Source organism: Nicotiana tabacum, chromosome 5 (assembly GCF_000715075.1).
Source record: "Nicotiana tabacum cultivar K326 chromosome 5, ASM71507v2, whole genome shotgun sequence".
NCBI classification, from domain to species: Eukaryota; Viridiplantae; Streptophyta; class Magnoliopsida; order Solanales; family Solanaceae; genus Nicotiana; species Nicotiana tabacum.
In genome coordinates this window covers 32,848,977-32,866,362 of record NC_134084.1, presented here as the reverse complement: position 1 = coordinate 32,866,362, position 17,386 = coordinate 32,848,977, and the positions used below count along the sequence as shown (strand labels likewise).

The 17,386-nt window shown below is 40.5% G+C and overlaps 1 non-coding gene across 1 annotated transcript; it reads right to left on the bottom strand.

Moving 5' to 3' along the window:
- Positions 1-11,661: 11,661 nt before the first annotated feature.
- On the bottom strand, positions 11,662-11,768 carry LOC142181333 (small nucleolar RNA R71). The gene has a single exon (XR_012710000.1). It is a non-coding gene; the product is annotated as a small nucleolar RNA R71 (small nucleolar RNA).
- Positions 11,769-17,386: the final 5,618 nt, after the last annotated feature.

Genomic DNA, 17,386 nt, shown 5'->3' with positions numbered 1-17,386 from the left:
GTAATAGTACTAACCTAGGAAATTGATAATGTGGTTATACTAACGTAGTCAACGTATTCATGAGGTGTAAAACATTGCAGGTGACTGTATGGTATCTGCAATATACTCATGTAATAAGAGATGTCAACTTAGCTGTAAAGTTCAAGATTTCGGGCAGGGGGCGACCCTTTCATGAAGCAAGTAAATCAATTGATTTAGGCTCCACATTTATGGAGAATTCATTTTTTGTTACAGCTAATAGGTTATGTATAAGTTTAAAAACAATTTGTGAAGTGAAAAAAATTGATTTCTTTCTTTAACAAATATAGAGAACAAGAATTTGTAACTGTTATGATTTTTGCAAAGAAAATTGCACTTAAAATAAATATCGAACCCGAATTTCGTAAGAAACGTGTGATATATAAGAAGTAACAATTTGATGAGGATGTTGATAATGAAATCTCAAAATCTTTCGAGAAATCCTTTAGAGGACGGGTTATTCACATTTCATTTGATGGTCATAGGCAAATTGAAAGCTAAGCAGTAGGATTCTCCGGGGAAAAAATAAAGATGTCTCCTAAGTTAAACATTGATTACTTTTATATAGTAGACGAGGCTATTTTTTCACTTCAAATATATTTGAACAATTCGAAGCATATGAAAATATTTTTGGTTTTCTATTTAGTGGTAAAAACTAAGATAACTAGATGATGGAAATTTGAAAAAATATTGCCTTTAATCTTGAATATTCCTTAAAGCATAATAATCAATTCGATATTGACAGTTTAGATTTATTTTTTGAATTAAATGTATTAAGGAAAATAGTACAATTAGAAGATAACAGTTTAATTGATACACTCAATCAAATAAAAAGATTTGATTCTTTTCTAAATGCCTATATTGCTTATGGAATAATGTTAATAACTCATGTTACCGTTGCTTAAATGGAAAGAAATTTTCAAAAATTAAAATAGATAAAATCTTACCTAAGTTTAACAATGTCTCAAAAGAGGTTAAATGAATTAGCTATATTATCAATTGAGAAAGACTTATTAGGAGAAATTAATTATAAAAAACTTATTAATAATTTTGCATCCAAAAAAAATCTGGAAAAATAGATTTAAAATTAAGACCCCTTATAAAATTTGGCTTTAGGCCAAAAATTCATTGGGCTGCCCCTGATTTCAGCCTATTTTATATCACAATATACTCTGTCTGTACATGATTTTTAGCTTGAATTATTTTTTATATAAATATAGATTTTGTTATTAATATTATATATATTATGTAGTGGATCTATAACTCCTAAACAAGTTACTCCCACTCTTCTCCATTAACCTCCCACTACTTCTTACATTATGGTTTAACTCCCACACCTCCATAACTTTCTCCATGATCTTGCCCCATGATCTCAATAGTTATAACCATGTTCATGGTATCCTTTTGTACCTAAATATCATCATCGGTTTGGGCATCACATTGTAAACACTTGAATACACTTGGAAAATATATAATTGATGAAATAAGAAAGTTCTCTCTTTCCTCTCTACATCTCTTGTCTATTTTCTTATTTTATATTGTTACATTGATATTAGTTTCTTAGCACGTTATCAGCACGAATGTCTCATTCTTTGTCAAGTTGTGGTAGGTGTTTCTTAACTTTCACGATTTGGCCTTCTCAAACCCTTTTGGCTCGTCAGGCAACTATTTATTTATTTGTTTCCACATAAAACGGTAAGAGTCTCTATGAATTTTTTGTTAATTAATCCACGAATTTTTAGTTTTATGATTATGCTTAAAAAGCTTATATGCATTCAGTGTGGGGGTTTACACTTATAAATCATTCTTTGTGCGACCCGGCCGGTCGTTTTGAGAGTTATATCCTCGTTTTCCTATTTTCTGTTCCTTCTGTGTTCTACAACTATTATATATCTTATCGGGTTCGTTGGTTCGGGTCCGGAGTGATTTCGGAGCGAATTGAGACACTTAGTCTCTTAATTGGAAGTTTAAGTTGGAAAAGTTGACCGGATGTCGACTTATGTGTAAATGACCTCGGATTTGAATTTTGATGGTTCCGTTAGCTCCATTAGGTAATTTTGACTTTATGAGCGCATCCGAATTGTGATTTGGTGGTCCGTGATGGAATTAGGCTTGAATTGGCAAACGTTGGAATTTTAAAGAGTTTGACTGGGAGTGAACTTTTTGATATCGGAATCGGATTGGATTTTCGGAAGTTGGAATAGGTTCATGGTGTTATTTATGACTTATGTGTAAAATTTGAGGTCAATAGGGCGTGATTTGGTAGGTTCCGGCATCGATTGTAGAATATGGAAATTTCAAAGTTCATTGGGCTTGAATCCGTGTATAATTCGAGTTTTTTGATATTGTTTGAGGTGAGGGTTCGACTAAGTTCGTATGATATTTTGGGACTTGATAGTATGTTTGGTTGAGGTCCCGGGGGTCTCCGGTGAGTTTTGGGTGGTTAACGGATCATTTTTGGACTTTGGTTGATAGGTGATGACTGCTGCTGTGTTCTTTTGGTTTCCTCTTACACATTCGCGAAAAGAGCCTCGCATTCGTGAAAGGTTAATGTGTGTTAGGAAGATTTTGTTCTTCACATTCGCGAAGAAGAGGACGCGAACGCGAAGGTGTGGTCTGCGTGTGCATCGCGAATGCGGGAGTGGTGTCGCGTTCGCGAAGAGGAGTGAGGCAGCTGGGGACCCCCAGGTCTTTGGTCTACGTGTTTGCGAGGTAAGGGCCGCGTTCGCGATGAGTTGAGCTGGTAAAGCGTCAAGTTCGCGAGGAGTTACATTGGGAGGTAGTCATGTTGTTCTATACGAACGTGAGAGGTCGGTCGCGTTCGTGAAGAAAAAAATCTGGGCAAATAATATTAATTTCAAAATCAAGGTTTTGAACCCATTCTTCATATTTTGAGCTAGAGAGACAATTCTTGAGGGAATTTTCGTGGAGTTGATCAGGGTAAGTGATTCTTACTTGGTTTTGGCTATATTCTATGAGTATGTCTTCAATTTCATCATCTAATTTGTGATTTGGAGTGAAATGTAACAATCCTACCGGTCGTTTTGGGCTCTAGCACGTCGTTCGGCAGTTTGAGGCAATGAGCATCTTCACATCAGGTATTATGACTTGTGTTCATGGTCGGAATTGAATTTCAGAAAGTTCGGAGTTGATTTGGAAAGAGAATTCCCATTTCAGAAGCCTTAAGTTGAAAGAATTGACTAAGATTAGATTTTTGAGTAAACGACCTCGCAATCGGGATTCGAAGGTTCTAGCGGTTTGTATGATAATTTTAGACTTGGGCATATGTCCGGATCGGGTTTTGGAAGACCCGGGATCGTTTTGGCGCCTATTGTGGAAGTTAGCATTTTGGAAAGAACTTCATAAGTTTGGGTTAAAGTGTATTTCAGTGTTATCAAGGTTCGTTTGGGATTCCGAGCTTGGGAATAGCTCCGTGCGGTGATGCTGGTATTAGGAGCGTCAGAAGTGAATTCGGAGGTCTGTAGGTCATTTTGGAGTCATTTGGCTAAAGATAGAAATTTGAAGGTTTTTGAGAAGTTTGACCAGAAGTAAACTTTTTGATATCGGGGTCGGATTCCGATTCCGGAAGTTGGAGTAGGTCCGTAATGTCAAATATAACTTGTGTGCAAAACTGGAGGTCAATCGGACGTGATTTGACGGGTTTCGGCATCGAATGTTGATGTTTGAAATTCTAAAGTTCTTCAAGTTTGAAATGGAGTGTGATTTGTGATTTTAACGTTGTTTGATGTGATTTGAGGCCTCAAGCAAGTCCACATTATGTTATGGGACTGTTTGGTATGATTAGACGGGTTCCTTGGGAACTCGGGTAGATTATGGGTGGTCAACGGATCGAATTGGAATTTGGAGGAAGAGCTGAACCTACTGCCTTCTGGTGTAACCGCACCTGCGAGACTTGGGCCGTAGGTGCGGAGCCGTAGAAATGGCTAGGAAGGACGCAGATGCGGTGTTGGGCCAGGAGTGAAGGGACCGTAGATGCGGTCATTAGCCGCAGAAGTGGGATCGTACCTGCGGTAGTTGAGGCGTAGAAGCGGAAAAGGGCAGCCTGGTGAGAAACCGCATGAACGGTAGAGGGGCCGCACTTGCGAAACCGCAGAAGCGGTCTTGTGACCGCAGGTGCGGAAATGCTAGAGGCAGAAAGGTTCTTTAAATCGGGCGTCTAGGCAATTTTCTTCTATTTTACTCTTGTTTGGGCGATTTTTGGAGAGCTTCAAGATAGGGGTTTCATCATCAAACATGAGGTAAGTTAATTCCACCCCTTATGAATTAAATACATGATATTATTATGGATTTGAGCCAGAAAAATTGGTAGAAACTTGGGATTTTGGTGGAAAGACCAAGGATTGGCATTTTTGGATTTTGACCGCGATTTTGGGTATGGAATTGAGAGTGAATTATATATTTGAGTTCGTAAGGTTATGGGTAAAGTATATATTCGAAAAATTTCGGAACCCAGGCGCGTAGGCCCGAGGGCAATTTTGTCAACCTTTTGATCAAGGTTAGGAATTGTTATAAATTGATTTGTTATGAGTATTAGGGTATATTTTCATTGGTTTTCCCGTTATTTGGTTAGTTTTGGATTATAGGGGCATCGACTTGAGTCGTCGGAAGGGCTTGGAAGCTGGTTTTGGAACTTCGAAGCGAGGTGAGTCTCCTATCTAACCTTGTAAGAGAGAATTGTCCCCATAGGTGAATTAATTGGATATGTGCTCCTATTTGTGATGGTTACGTACGCACGAGGTGATAAGAGTCCGTGCGGAGCTACTATTATGTTTAAGTTTGGGTAGTCTAGGACCCAAAAGCATGCTACACTTGGAATATTTATAATTTTATTGACAGTTTGAATTGCTTAAATCACATCGAATTTGTAAATAAATTTCTAAAAAATTAAACTTCATTTTCTCGAATTGTTAAAAGAGAATTGACTTTTCATTGGATAATCGTTCCCTGATGAATTCTTGATTGACTAATTATTGTGTTTATTTATATTTGACCGCATCGCATGTATGATTCACGAGAGGGGTAATAGATGCATCTATGGTTCGCGCCATTCGACCCTCTAGCAGTTTACAATTTAAATATTGTTGGATCGGGCCATACGTCCTCGACATGATTTGTGCATGCTTGTATTGTTTGCCTTGAGTTTTATAGATGTTGATATTTGCTCTCCCTGACTTGAGATAAATGTATAAATGATGAAAAATGAATTTGGGAATCTCCTATTAATGAAAGAATTGCTTACTTGCTTCATGTTGTTGAGTTACAGCCATCTTTATGAAAATCCACGATTTACTATATTATTGGTATATTATTATTAGACCACTAGTAAGTGTTGAAGTCGACCTCTTATCTATACTTTTTCGAGATTAGACGGGATACTTACTAGGTACACGTTGTTTTCGTACTCATACTACACTTGTTTTGCATTTATGTTGCACAAATTCATGTTTTGCTAGTGGCTTAGTGACATAGCGAAATGGTTGATACGGAGACTTAGGTGAGCTACATTTATAGAGACGACCCATAGCCAGCAGAGTCTCCTTCAGAGTATTGTACTGTATTTTCATTTCTGTCCACTTTGAATTCCGGACAGTTACTGTATTTTGTTTCATTCCCTAGTAAATGCTCATGCACTTGTGAAACCGGGTTCTGGGATGATTGTGGGGTATCTCGTATTAACTTCTTAACATTTATATCAAATTTGAAATGATTACCTTTTACTAGTAAAATTGAAGGAAAATTATAGTTTTCAAAACTATTAAAATGAGAATTTAATTAAGTATTTTGGTTGGCTTGCCTGACAGTGGTGTCCGGCGCCATCACGACCCTTAGTGGATTTTGGGTCGTGACAACATGGTATCAGAGCACTAGGTTCCCTTAGGTCTCACGAGTCATGAGCGAGTTTAGTAGAGTTTTGCGGATTGGTACAAAGATGTCTGTACGTATCCTCGAGAGGCTACAGGGCTGTTAGGAGTACTTCCCTTCTTGATTCCTCATCGTGCGATTTGATTTCTTTGAGGCTTATACCCTTGTTTTCTTCCTACTCAATCTTATGCGATACAAAACACTTATTATAAATCGAGAATTGAAGAATTCTAGTGATACTACAAGATGTGGTGTAGAATGATACTCCCTGCATAGTGGATTGGGCTGTTGTCGTCACCTGCCAGAAGGATATTCTGTCATTTCAGATCGGTAGCTGCACTTTTGTGAGCTTTGAGGTTACACGCAGATTGCTATGATTGCACATGATTGGTTATCACACAATATTGTCGTGATAATAGGATACTTGCCTATGTGTTCGGGCAGTGAATAACTTGGAAGGAGGTCTACTCAGTGCATGATGCAGAGATTCGGTATTATTCACACAGTGATATCCGGTTGGGCACAGACTTTACGACCCTTTATTAGTCATGTGCGGTTGTTTGCTGGCGGAGGAAAAGCAGTTGGCCTATGAATGTCTAGATTTGGATTGATGGAGTAACGAGACTGGTGTTTTCAAGTGTCGTGGAATTTTCATCTGTGACGTGGTATCATCGTCCTCGATTGGATGTGTTAGGTTTGCCGGTGTTATGATCTTCTACGATTCGCCTTTGGGCATGTTATTGTGCAAAAGTATTGGAAAAGCGGCTGTCAGATATCGCAGGGTGCGGTGGTTCAGGATTGAATCGGTATTTCTAATGTTGACGGCTCGAGAAAAGATAATCTTCGAAAAAAGTTTAAAGATAGTGACGATCTGCTATCTCGAATGTTACAGAGATAGAGATGGAATTAGAGCAACAACTGAGCAGCAAAGGATGAGGAAGGACATGTGGGAAGTGTCAGGCGGTGGTTAAATTTTCTAGAAGGCCAGGCAAAAGAAGCGAAGGTCGAGTAGCTGATCAAAGGAGTGAGTTTCTCCAAAGTGGGAGAGTGGCGGAGTTGCATATGGGTTTTGTGGTAGGATGACTACGCACTCTGGAGGAAAGTTTGGAATGATTCGGGAATGTTAGTGGACAATGGTTGAGTCTACGGATTTAATTTGAAGTATTGGCTATTATGCAGTGGGAGGTTGGATATGATATAAGGGAGTTTCTTGATATGAAGATGGATGCAACATGACTTGGGATAGAAGGATATTATCGCACATTTAATTGAGGTCCACGAGGAGTGAATGGACTTGTGCAACTAGAGAGTGAGCTCGGACTCAGGATGGGTTATTGATGTCGTAGTGATTGTACCCCGTGCTGCGGCATTGGAAGATGTCGGTAGGTAATTTCCACATGTGGGTTATCCCCTGTGAGAAGGTTAATGGTCGAGTGGTTGGCGGAGTTTCCGCGAAGGATTTTACTGTCCATCCGGTAAGAGGTCGAATGTGTGAATATTGATGGAGATCCAGAGTATTCATGAAGTTCTAACTGAAGGATTTCAAGGAATCTGGCGGTTTGATTGCGCAAAGTCATGTCAATAAGAAATAAAGAATATCGGTGGGTTCCGGAGTTGTGTAATAGTGGCTTCAATCTAAGTGGGAGATTCCCACCGCCTACGATTGATTGCATGGTCGTCTAATTGTGAGATTTCAGGTTATTAGCATATGTATGGTCCATTTCAGCTAAGGGAGAGGAACATAAGAGGTGATTTGAGCAAAGGAATTGTTAAAGGTGTGCTATGGTTGGCCTTATTGGCTCATTTTCAGACTTGGGGAAGGATTTATGATTTATGCCTTGTATAGATGCGGGTTTCAAGGGAAGCGATTCGTCCGAGTACTTCGTCGAGAGGGTATTCATGTGCTAGATAATTCATGGAGTTTATTATATTTGGGATCAAGTCAGAGCGGGGGCTCTCAACAGCGGTCTTAATGGATTCAAATGTTAAAGTGTGGTGCCTAATAGTTTCGAGCCTATAAGTATGGTTCAGAATCAAGCTTTTGAAGCAACTTATGATAGAAGCCCAAAATGTTCTATGATGTCTTGACTTGCAGTGTAGCATTGGGAGGACAAAGAGAAAATGACTTTGGATTTGTAAAGAAGTTATCCAAACGGGTATATCAGTTGAAGATGTGAATGCGCGTGCAAGGGGTGTATGAAACGATTCATAGGTTTGGAGACAAGGTGGTCTCATGGAATGGGGTCACTCAAGATGAGTGTGGATTTAGGTTGATGATGTAAGGAATGGAGCTAATATTATCGCTAAGCCAAGTTAATGATGAATTAGAAGAAGTTAGATTGATTAGCCATGGTTGAATTAGTATAATGGTCGCGGTGATCAGTTCCTTCAGTGTGATTAAGTTATGCTTGGGACTTGTGGCGGTACGTGTGAGACTTGATGGCCGCCGCAAATTTATTTCATTCAGAAGTATTCTAGTGCTATGGCCTGTTATGTGTAGGCAGATCCCGGAAGGGCTATGGTGACTTAGACCACTACTTGAAGATTTGCATATTCTACTATTATGAGAATTCACTTATGTGTTGCTATGGTTCTCCTGAAAGGAGTTAAGTGAAAAGTTTCTATATGATGAAGTATTAATCTATTAGTGGTTCCATAGTTATGATGGAAATCTTGTTCTATCGTATATTGGTATGTTGGGTGCAGTGAGTGGTATGGAATTTGAAAGGGAGGATCAAGGTTGTGGTTCGGTGTTGACAAGGACGTCACGAGCTCGGTGATCAGGAAAGGGGTTTTGAATGCTTAAGAGTAAGATGGCATTGTCTTCAACATCACCTGAGACCGGTGGTTTGTTAAAAAAGCATCGCATCCTGGTTAAGGATTCTTGATCGCTTTTCAGCGTTATTGTGGCCAGTGGTATGGATGTATAGACCTGTTATCTATTACGGAGGGCTATTGGAGCGTGCCCCACAGGGAGGTTGTATAAGTGTGGCATGTAGTCACTTGATTGATTGAAAAATTAAACCAAGTATGGAGATTATAGTGATATCGTTAATTTGAGAATTGATGCCTGAAGGGCACTTGATTTATTGGGTTATGGACTGTGGAGGATTACTCTAGTTATGATGGTTGTTCCTGCGTGTATGGGAAAAGAGGGTTATTAGGGACCCAGGAAAGATTATGGACTTAGTTTGGTACAATCAGAATCGGCTTGATGTCTGTGAATGGATTTAAATACGAATATGGGCTTTATATCAGGCCGGATGTGTTCATTTCGGCATAGCGCTCCTTATGGAGGAGTATTCGGACATTGGAGGTTATTTCATTGTCGGCTATTTCATTTAATGCTATATTGTGCCGTGTGAGTGGTGAACGACTCGATAATTTTCTTATGTGTTGAGATTCCGCGTAGCGATGGTGTTATGCAAGCAGGATGGATCTTTAGTTTCAGAACATATATCGCACCTCAGTTGTGCTTAAGTTTGTTAGCTTATAACGCTATATGTCTCCCCAGGGATGGTATTATGCACTTAGCGTGCTTGTGACCGATATTCGGTATTTTGTTATAATGAGCAATTTAGCTCTGTGTGTATCTCCTTATGTGTATTTTATGTATGGATCGGGTGGCACACCACCATGGACATGTTGTTTGGATTGGGTTGCACGCGGTAACAGTGTGATGTTGAATACAGTTTTCATATTTTATCTTATATGTGTTTTGTTTCCCATTTCCTGAGGAAAGCTCATATTAGCTACGTGAGTTGAGTAGTCCCTTCCAAATTTTGTTTCCTTATGTAGCACATTCGAGTTTGTAGCTGATATTAGGATAGATATATGTCATTTGACAATGGTTTTTGCCCCAACTTGATTATGTTTCAATGCTCTAATATAATTAAATGATGAAAAATGAGCTCTAAATTGTGTTGCAGGAATGAAGAGCTTGTATAAGGCCTTAAAGCTGTGATTGGAGCTACATTGAAGCAAGAAAGACCCCTAGGAGCTGAATGAGCGAGAAGACGAGAATAAAAAAACCAAACAAATGAGACCTGGACAAGCGAGCCCTGTAGCGCGCCCACATGCGCGATCGCACTAGTCCAGATTCCAAAACAGAATCGTCAGGGGTAATTTTTGAAGTCTGGGGGGCAAATTCACTTAACCTATAGAAGGTCAAGCTCGCCCAAAATCAGAGGTGTGCAGCTTTTATTAGCTAAGAACAAGAATAGGAAAGGCAAGGAGCTAAGAGGAGTTTTCTACATCAAGTTCTTCTCCTCTTCCTTTTGTTTTTATGATTTGTAATGAAGTTATTTATTATGATGTTTATCATTGTTATGAGTAGCTAACGCTTTTAATCTAAGGTTTTGGTTGAACCCGTTGTGGATGAACTTATTATGATATTAATATTGTTTTGAGTTAGTTGTTAATCTCTATTTGTTCAACTATGTTTTGATATTTGGTTAGTTGAAAGGATCCTCAATTAGCCATGCCTATTTATTATGTAGCTACTTGAGAAAGAATGCATATTTAGGTAATTGTTTGAACAACATCACTCCCGGAGTATAGGCAAAGTCATAACCGAGGGTTTAGAGGTTGGAGTAGAGATAACGATACCTCGGGTGCAATCTAAGTGAATTGTAATGTGAATCTGGCTAGCGTAGGTTGAGAGAGTGCGTCTAGTAAATTATCATAATTACTTGAGAGAGAGTTATGATAGTTGGAGAGTTCATGATTGATAGAGATAACTAATTCATAGCTATAAGAAATATACGACTAAGGAAATCTACAACGGGGGAAGCCATTACCTTAGGCCTTTATTCCAATTGTCTACATTTGCATATTAATTAACCTTTGTTTTATTGATTCGAATAACTGTCGTAGTAATTATAACACCACTTGTATTCACAAAGTTTGAGGAGGTTGACTAATAAGAATTTAGTACTTCAAAGACTTCTCTTGATACGTTAATTCCCTGTGGGATTTGACTCGGGGCATAATACCCCGGATTATATTTGCAACGCCCGCGTAGTCTTTTAATAGGCTTAGTTGAGCGTGATCAAATTTTGGCTCCGTTGCCGGGGAGTTAACGGTATTATCAATTGCGATTGAAAGAAGTACAAAAAAAAATCTTAGTGTAGTTAGCTTTCTCTACACCCAATTTTTACATTGAAATTTTTAACGTTTGTTGACTTGGTTGCACAGGTGCATGCCTAGAAACTCATCGAGAACTGGTGAAGTATTTGACGCATTTTTAGATCCCGAGAACGTTTTCAAGGCCTTGAACCGGGCCAACCGGAGAAACAGACAACAACAAACAACTGATCCAATCGAAACAACAATGGGAGATCACGAAGAACACCCAGCTGTACCAATAGCACCAATTGCACCTCTTATGCTCGAGGCGGTTCTCTATGATTGGGCGCAACCCACAGCTGAAAATTTGGCCACCTCAATTTTAGTCCCGCAGATACAAGCTGAATCATTCCAAATCACGAATAACATGCTTCATTTGTTGCAAAACAATGGGCTATTTTCGGGGTCACATGTCGAAGATCCTTAACAACACTTGAAAAATTTTCTGTCAATCTACAAGACCCAAAGACAACCCAATGTAACTCCAGAAGCAATCAAGTTGCTATTGTTCCCATTCTCAATGACCGGAGATGCCCAGACCTGGTTAAACTCACTCCCCATAAATTCCATAACAACTTGGGAGGAGTTAGTCCGGCAATTCGTGAACAAGTTCCACCCCCCAACAAAACCGCGCAGCAGATTGATGACATTTTGAGTTTTAAACAGAGGCCAATGGAAACATTGCATGAAACATGGGAGCATTTTAAAGGGATGCTGGTCATATGTCCGCACCATGGCATTCCAGATTTGATGTTGGGAAAACGGTTCTACATAGGATTGTCAGACAGCGTGAAGAACATTGTTGATGCTTCAGCGGGTGGAGTATTCTTGAGTAAAACATGGAGAGAAGGTCAATGTCTGCTTTACAAGATGGCGCAGAATTCAATATGGATAACCAGAAATGCATCTATCACTCTAGTGGTTCACTCAGTGACTTTAGATCCATCCAATTCAACGGCTGAAAATATGGCCACTTTATTGAGACAAATGAGCATACTCACCAAAAGGGTGGAAGAGTCAGGGCAAAAATAGTAGGTACATATTGTAGATACTACTAATGGGGGCTTGTGCACATCTTGCATTAGTCATCCAATTGGTAATCAGTGGCCTACAGGACACGATCATCAGCACTACCCTGAAGCTATGAACTATGTGTCTAATTATGGAGGCCAGAGACAGGGTGGTCAGAATTGGAGTCAGCAAAATCAGCAATACAGGCCAGCCCAATCACAATTCAATAGTGGAAAAATAGGAGGTATGAAACCCTCCAACAATATAACACCTTACCCAAGGCCATAGGGATACAGTAATCAGAATCAACAGCAGGGGTATCACCCTCCTCAGCAGCAGTACAATGGAAGGCAGGAAGATGGGTTTGCTAGACTTGAAGCAATGATGCAACTGGTCATTGGGTCTAGTGCAAAGATTAGTGAGAGAGTAGATGCACATGACTCGGCGATCAAGAATATTGAAATGCAAATGGGCCAAATTTCGATGTCTCTAAACAATCGCCCTCATGGAACACTACCCGCAGATACCCAGGTAAATCCAAAAGATCAAGTCCCGAAGCAGTTGATGGCGGTGAGCTTATGTAATGGCAGAGATTTGGATGTAGAGCAAGAAAGGGCTCGAAAATCCAGGGAAGCTAAGACACTTATATCAGTGCCCATAGAGTTGGATGAATCAGTGAAACTAACAGAAGTGACAGCCCAGCCTGCCCACAAAGAAGGTAGCATTCAAATTGAGACCGAGAAAGAAGCTGAAATAGCAAAGGAACCAGTGGTTGATGTAGTGGCTGATAAGGATTGATCCCAAATGATTGGGAAGAAGAGACCTCCTGCACCCTTCCCTCAGAGGCTAGCTAAGTACCAAAAAGAGGAGCAATACAAGAAGTTCTTGGAAATTTTAAAACAAATCCAGGTAAACATTCCCTTAATTGATGCTTTGAAAGAGATGCCTAGGTATGCAAAAATTATGAAGGACTTAATGTCCCAAAAATTTGATTTCCAAGACTTAGCCATAGTTACTCTCACCCAGACCTGTAGTGTAGTGGTGACTAGACCAATTGCGAAAAAGCTATCTGACCTAGGGAGCTTTACAATCCCATGCACTATTGGTGATTTTGCCTTTGCTAAAGCACTGTGTGATCTAGGAGCCAGCATTAATCTTATGCCCTTGGTAATTTATAAATGGCTGGGTATTGGAAGAGCTAGACCCATATCTATATTGTTACAGCTGGCTGACAGGACGGTAAAGCGACCCTCTGGTATTCTAGATGATGTGTTGATTCAAGTAGGGAAATTTGTGTTCCCTGTAGATTTTGTAATCTTAGATTGTAAAGTAGATGAAGAGATTCCCATAATTTTGGGAAGACCATTCCTGGTCACGGGGAGTGCTTTAATCGATTGTGAAATTGGGGAGTTAAAAATGAGGATGAACGATGAAGAAATAACATTCAACATACAGAAATCTATGAGGCGACCAAGTGAATTCACCAATTGCTCTTTTATAAATACCGTGGAGGTAATTGTAGAGACCGATAATGAACTGCTGACTATTAAAGACCCCCTTGATGCGTGTCTGATGAACTTTGATGAGGTAAAGGGAGAAGAACTGGCTGGATGGGTAATGGCATTAGAAGGTAGAGGGTTCTGGGATAGAACACTTGAATTTGAGCCCTTGCACTTGGAGAACAGAGAAGCTTCTCCAGCCAAGCCATCAATCGAAGAACCACCAAAGTTGGAGTTAAAGCCATTGCCAGCCTATCTCAGGTATGAGTTTCTTGGACCTAACTCCATATTACCTGTTATTATTTCATCTAGTTTGCTAGATGTGCAGACTCAACAACTCTTGTAGGTACTTAAGGAGTGCAAGACTGCTATTGGGTGGACCATGGCAGACATAAAGGGAATCAGCCCCACATACTGTATGCATAAAATTCTGCTGGAAGAAGGACACAAACCTTCCAGAGAACACCAAAGAAGGTTGAACCCCAATATGAAGGCAGTAGTGAAGAAAGAGGTGATCAAGTGGTTAGATGCGGGAATCATTTTCCCAATTTCTGATAGTAGCTGGGTTAGCCCAGTTCAATGTGTACCAAAAAAAGGTGGCATGACGGTAGTTAAGAATGATAACAACGAATTGATTCCTACAAGAACCGTCACAGGATGGAGAATTTGTATGGATTATAGGAAGCTGAACTTGGCTACCCGGAAAGACCATTTCCCACTTCCTTTCATTGATCAGATGTTGGATAGATTGGAAGGAAGGTCACACTTCTGTTTTCTCGACGGATACTCGGGGTACAACCAAATTTCTATTGCCCCGGAGGATAGGGAAAATACTTCATTCACTTGCCCTTACGGAGTGTTTGCCTTCAGGAGAATGCCATTTGGCCTTTGTAACGCACCTGCAACATTCCAACGGTGCATGATGGCCATTTTTACAGACATGGTGGAGGACATTATGGAGGTCTTCATGGACGATTTCTCAGTGGTGGGAAATTCTTTTGATGAATGCCTAGCAAATTTAACCCGTGCTCTAAAAAGGTGCATCGAGACGAATCTAGTGCTAAATTGGGAGAAGTGCCATTTTATGGTACAAGAAGGAATTGTTTTGGGGAACTTAGTGTCAAGTAAAGGGATTGAGGTGGATAGAGCCAAAGTCGACGTGATAGAAAAACTTCCACCTCCAACATCAGTCAAGGCTATTCGTAGCTTCCTGGGACATGCCGGCTTCTACGGGCGATTCATCAAGGATTTTTCCAAGATCGCAAATCCCCTCTGTAAGTTGCTCAAAAAAGATAACCCATTTATGTTTTCTAATGATTGCAGGTTCGCTTTTGAGGAACTGAAGAAGCGGCTAGTCACAACACCGATTGTAGTTGATCCCGACTAGGAGCAACCGTTTGAACTCATGTATGGTGCTAGTGACTACGCTGTGGGAGCCGTGTTGGGACAGCGGAAGGATAAGGTAATGTACCCTATTTACTATGCAAGTAGGACATTGAGTGGTGCTCAGCTGAATTACACGGTAACTAAAAAAGAAATGTTGGCTGTTGTGTTCGCCTTTGATAAGTTCAGGTCTTACTTGATCTGGTCGAAGGTGATAGTGTGCACAGATCACGCAACCATTAGGTATTTGGTTGATAAAAATGAGTCTAAGCTGCGCCTAATTCGTTGGGTGCTACTTTTGCAAGAGTTTGACTTGGAGATTCGTGACCGTAAGGGAACGGAGAACCAAGTCGCTGATCATTTGTCGCGCCTTGAAGGTGCTAAAAATGCAATTGAGTGTGAGGATATTCTGGAAACTTTTCCAGACGAGCAACTGCTAGCCACAAGTGTGAAAGATGTGCCATGGTACGCTGATATTGCAAACTATTTGGCTTGCGGCATTGAACCATATGAACTCTCCTATGTTCAAAAGAAACGATTTTATCGTGATTGCCGAAACTATTACTGGGATGAACCGCATGTGTTTAAAATTTGCATTGATAACATGATCCGAAGATGCGTCCCCGAGGTAGAACAATGTTCTATTTTGCAGGCTTGTCATGTATCACCTTATGGAGGACATTTTGGAGGAGTTCGGACAACAACAAAGGTGTTAGAGGCAGGGTTCTACTAGCCAACAATCTTTAAGGATGCTCACCAATGGGTAAAGGGCTGTAATGAATGCCAAAGAGCGGGAAACATATCCCATAGACATGAGATGCCCATGAATCCAATTCAGCAAGTTGAGGTGTTCGACGTTTGAGGAATTGATTTCATGGGTCCCTTCGTCAGTTTTTATGGAAATAAGTACATACTTGTTGCGGTGGATTATGTATCCAAATGGGTGGAAGTTACAACACTCCCCACCAATGATTCGAGAGTGGTGGTTGGATTCTTGAAGAAGAATATATTCACCCGATTTGGGACTCTGAGTGCCATCATTAGTGACGAGGGTACGCACTTTTGCAATCGTGTCTTTGAAAAGGTTTTGGCTAAATATGATGTGCACCACAAGGTAGCAACCTCATATCACCCTCAAACAAACGGGAAGGTAGAGGTCTCAAACCGTGAGATCAAGAGTGTACTCACTAAAACTGTAAACGCCACAAGAACTGATTGGGCAAAAAAGCTTGACGACCCACTTTGGGCCTATAGGACTGCATTCAAAACACCTATTGGTATGTCACCATAAAAATTGGTATTTGGGAAGGCCTGTCACCTACTTGTAGAGCTAGAACATCGAGCTTGGTGGGCACTAAAGCAATTGAACATGAACCCTGATGAAGCTGGAGAAACTCGACTGGCAAAGTTGCATGAGTTGGAGGAATTCAGATATCACACCTTTGAAAGCACGAGACTCTACAAGGAGAGGATGAAGAGATTGCATGACAAACAACATTGTGGACAGAAATTTCAAACCTAGATACAAGCTATTATTGTACAATTCAAGGTTGAGATTGTTTCCGGGTAAGCTTAAGTCCCGATGGTCTGGGCCACTCAAGGTGACCAAAGTGTTCCCGTCTTGGGCTGTGGAGATAACCAGTGAAGATGGCACTAACACTTTCAAAGTTAATGGACAACGACTAAAACTGTATGTGGGGATGGAGGAAATAAAAGAGTTATCCGTAAGAATTCTTGTTGAACCGCAAAGGTCGAGCGAGCATTAAACGAGCTTAATCTACGTCGTGCCACGACATTAACTAAGGCGCTGGTTGGGAGGCAACCCGACGGTCGTAGTAGTAATTAATTGTGAGTTTTTTGAAAATGCTAACCAATGCAGGTAACAATGGGCGGATGATAAGGCAATCAAAAATGAAAAAAAGGTGAAAGTTCAGGATTTTGAAGCCCAGTTAGCGCGACCGCACTTATGGGCGCGCTCATGGACGCGCTACTAGCACGACCGCGCATATAGGCGCGCTAAGAACACGCTAACATGGCACAAACATTCTGCCTGGGCCGCGCTACTGAACGTGCATCTGAACGTGCTACTAGCGTGATCGCGCATCTGAACTCGCTAATAGACGCGCTACTTGGCAAAACATTCTGTATTGGACACGCTAATTTAGCGCAATCGCGCATATGAACGCGCTAATAGCGTCCTGCCCTTGATACCTGTTTATTCTTTGCTCTGATTTTTTTTAATTTTTCAATTATTCTTTCTCTAGTCTAACTCATTCCCCCCCATTGTAATAACCCCAACACCCTAAACCCCTCCCATTACCAACACGCAAGCCTCCAACACTTAAGGAAACCCTACCCAATTCCTTCTTCTTCAACTCACCTTCTCCAGAATTTTGTTTTTCATTTTTTTCAAAATTTTTCCAATTCTCCAACACATTTTGCCCTTCCCCTTCTTCTTTAATCTT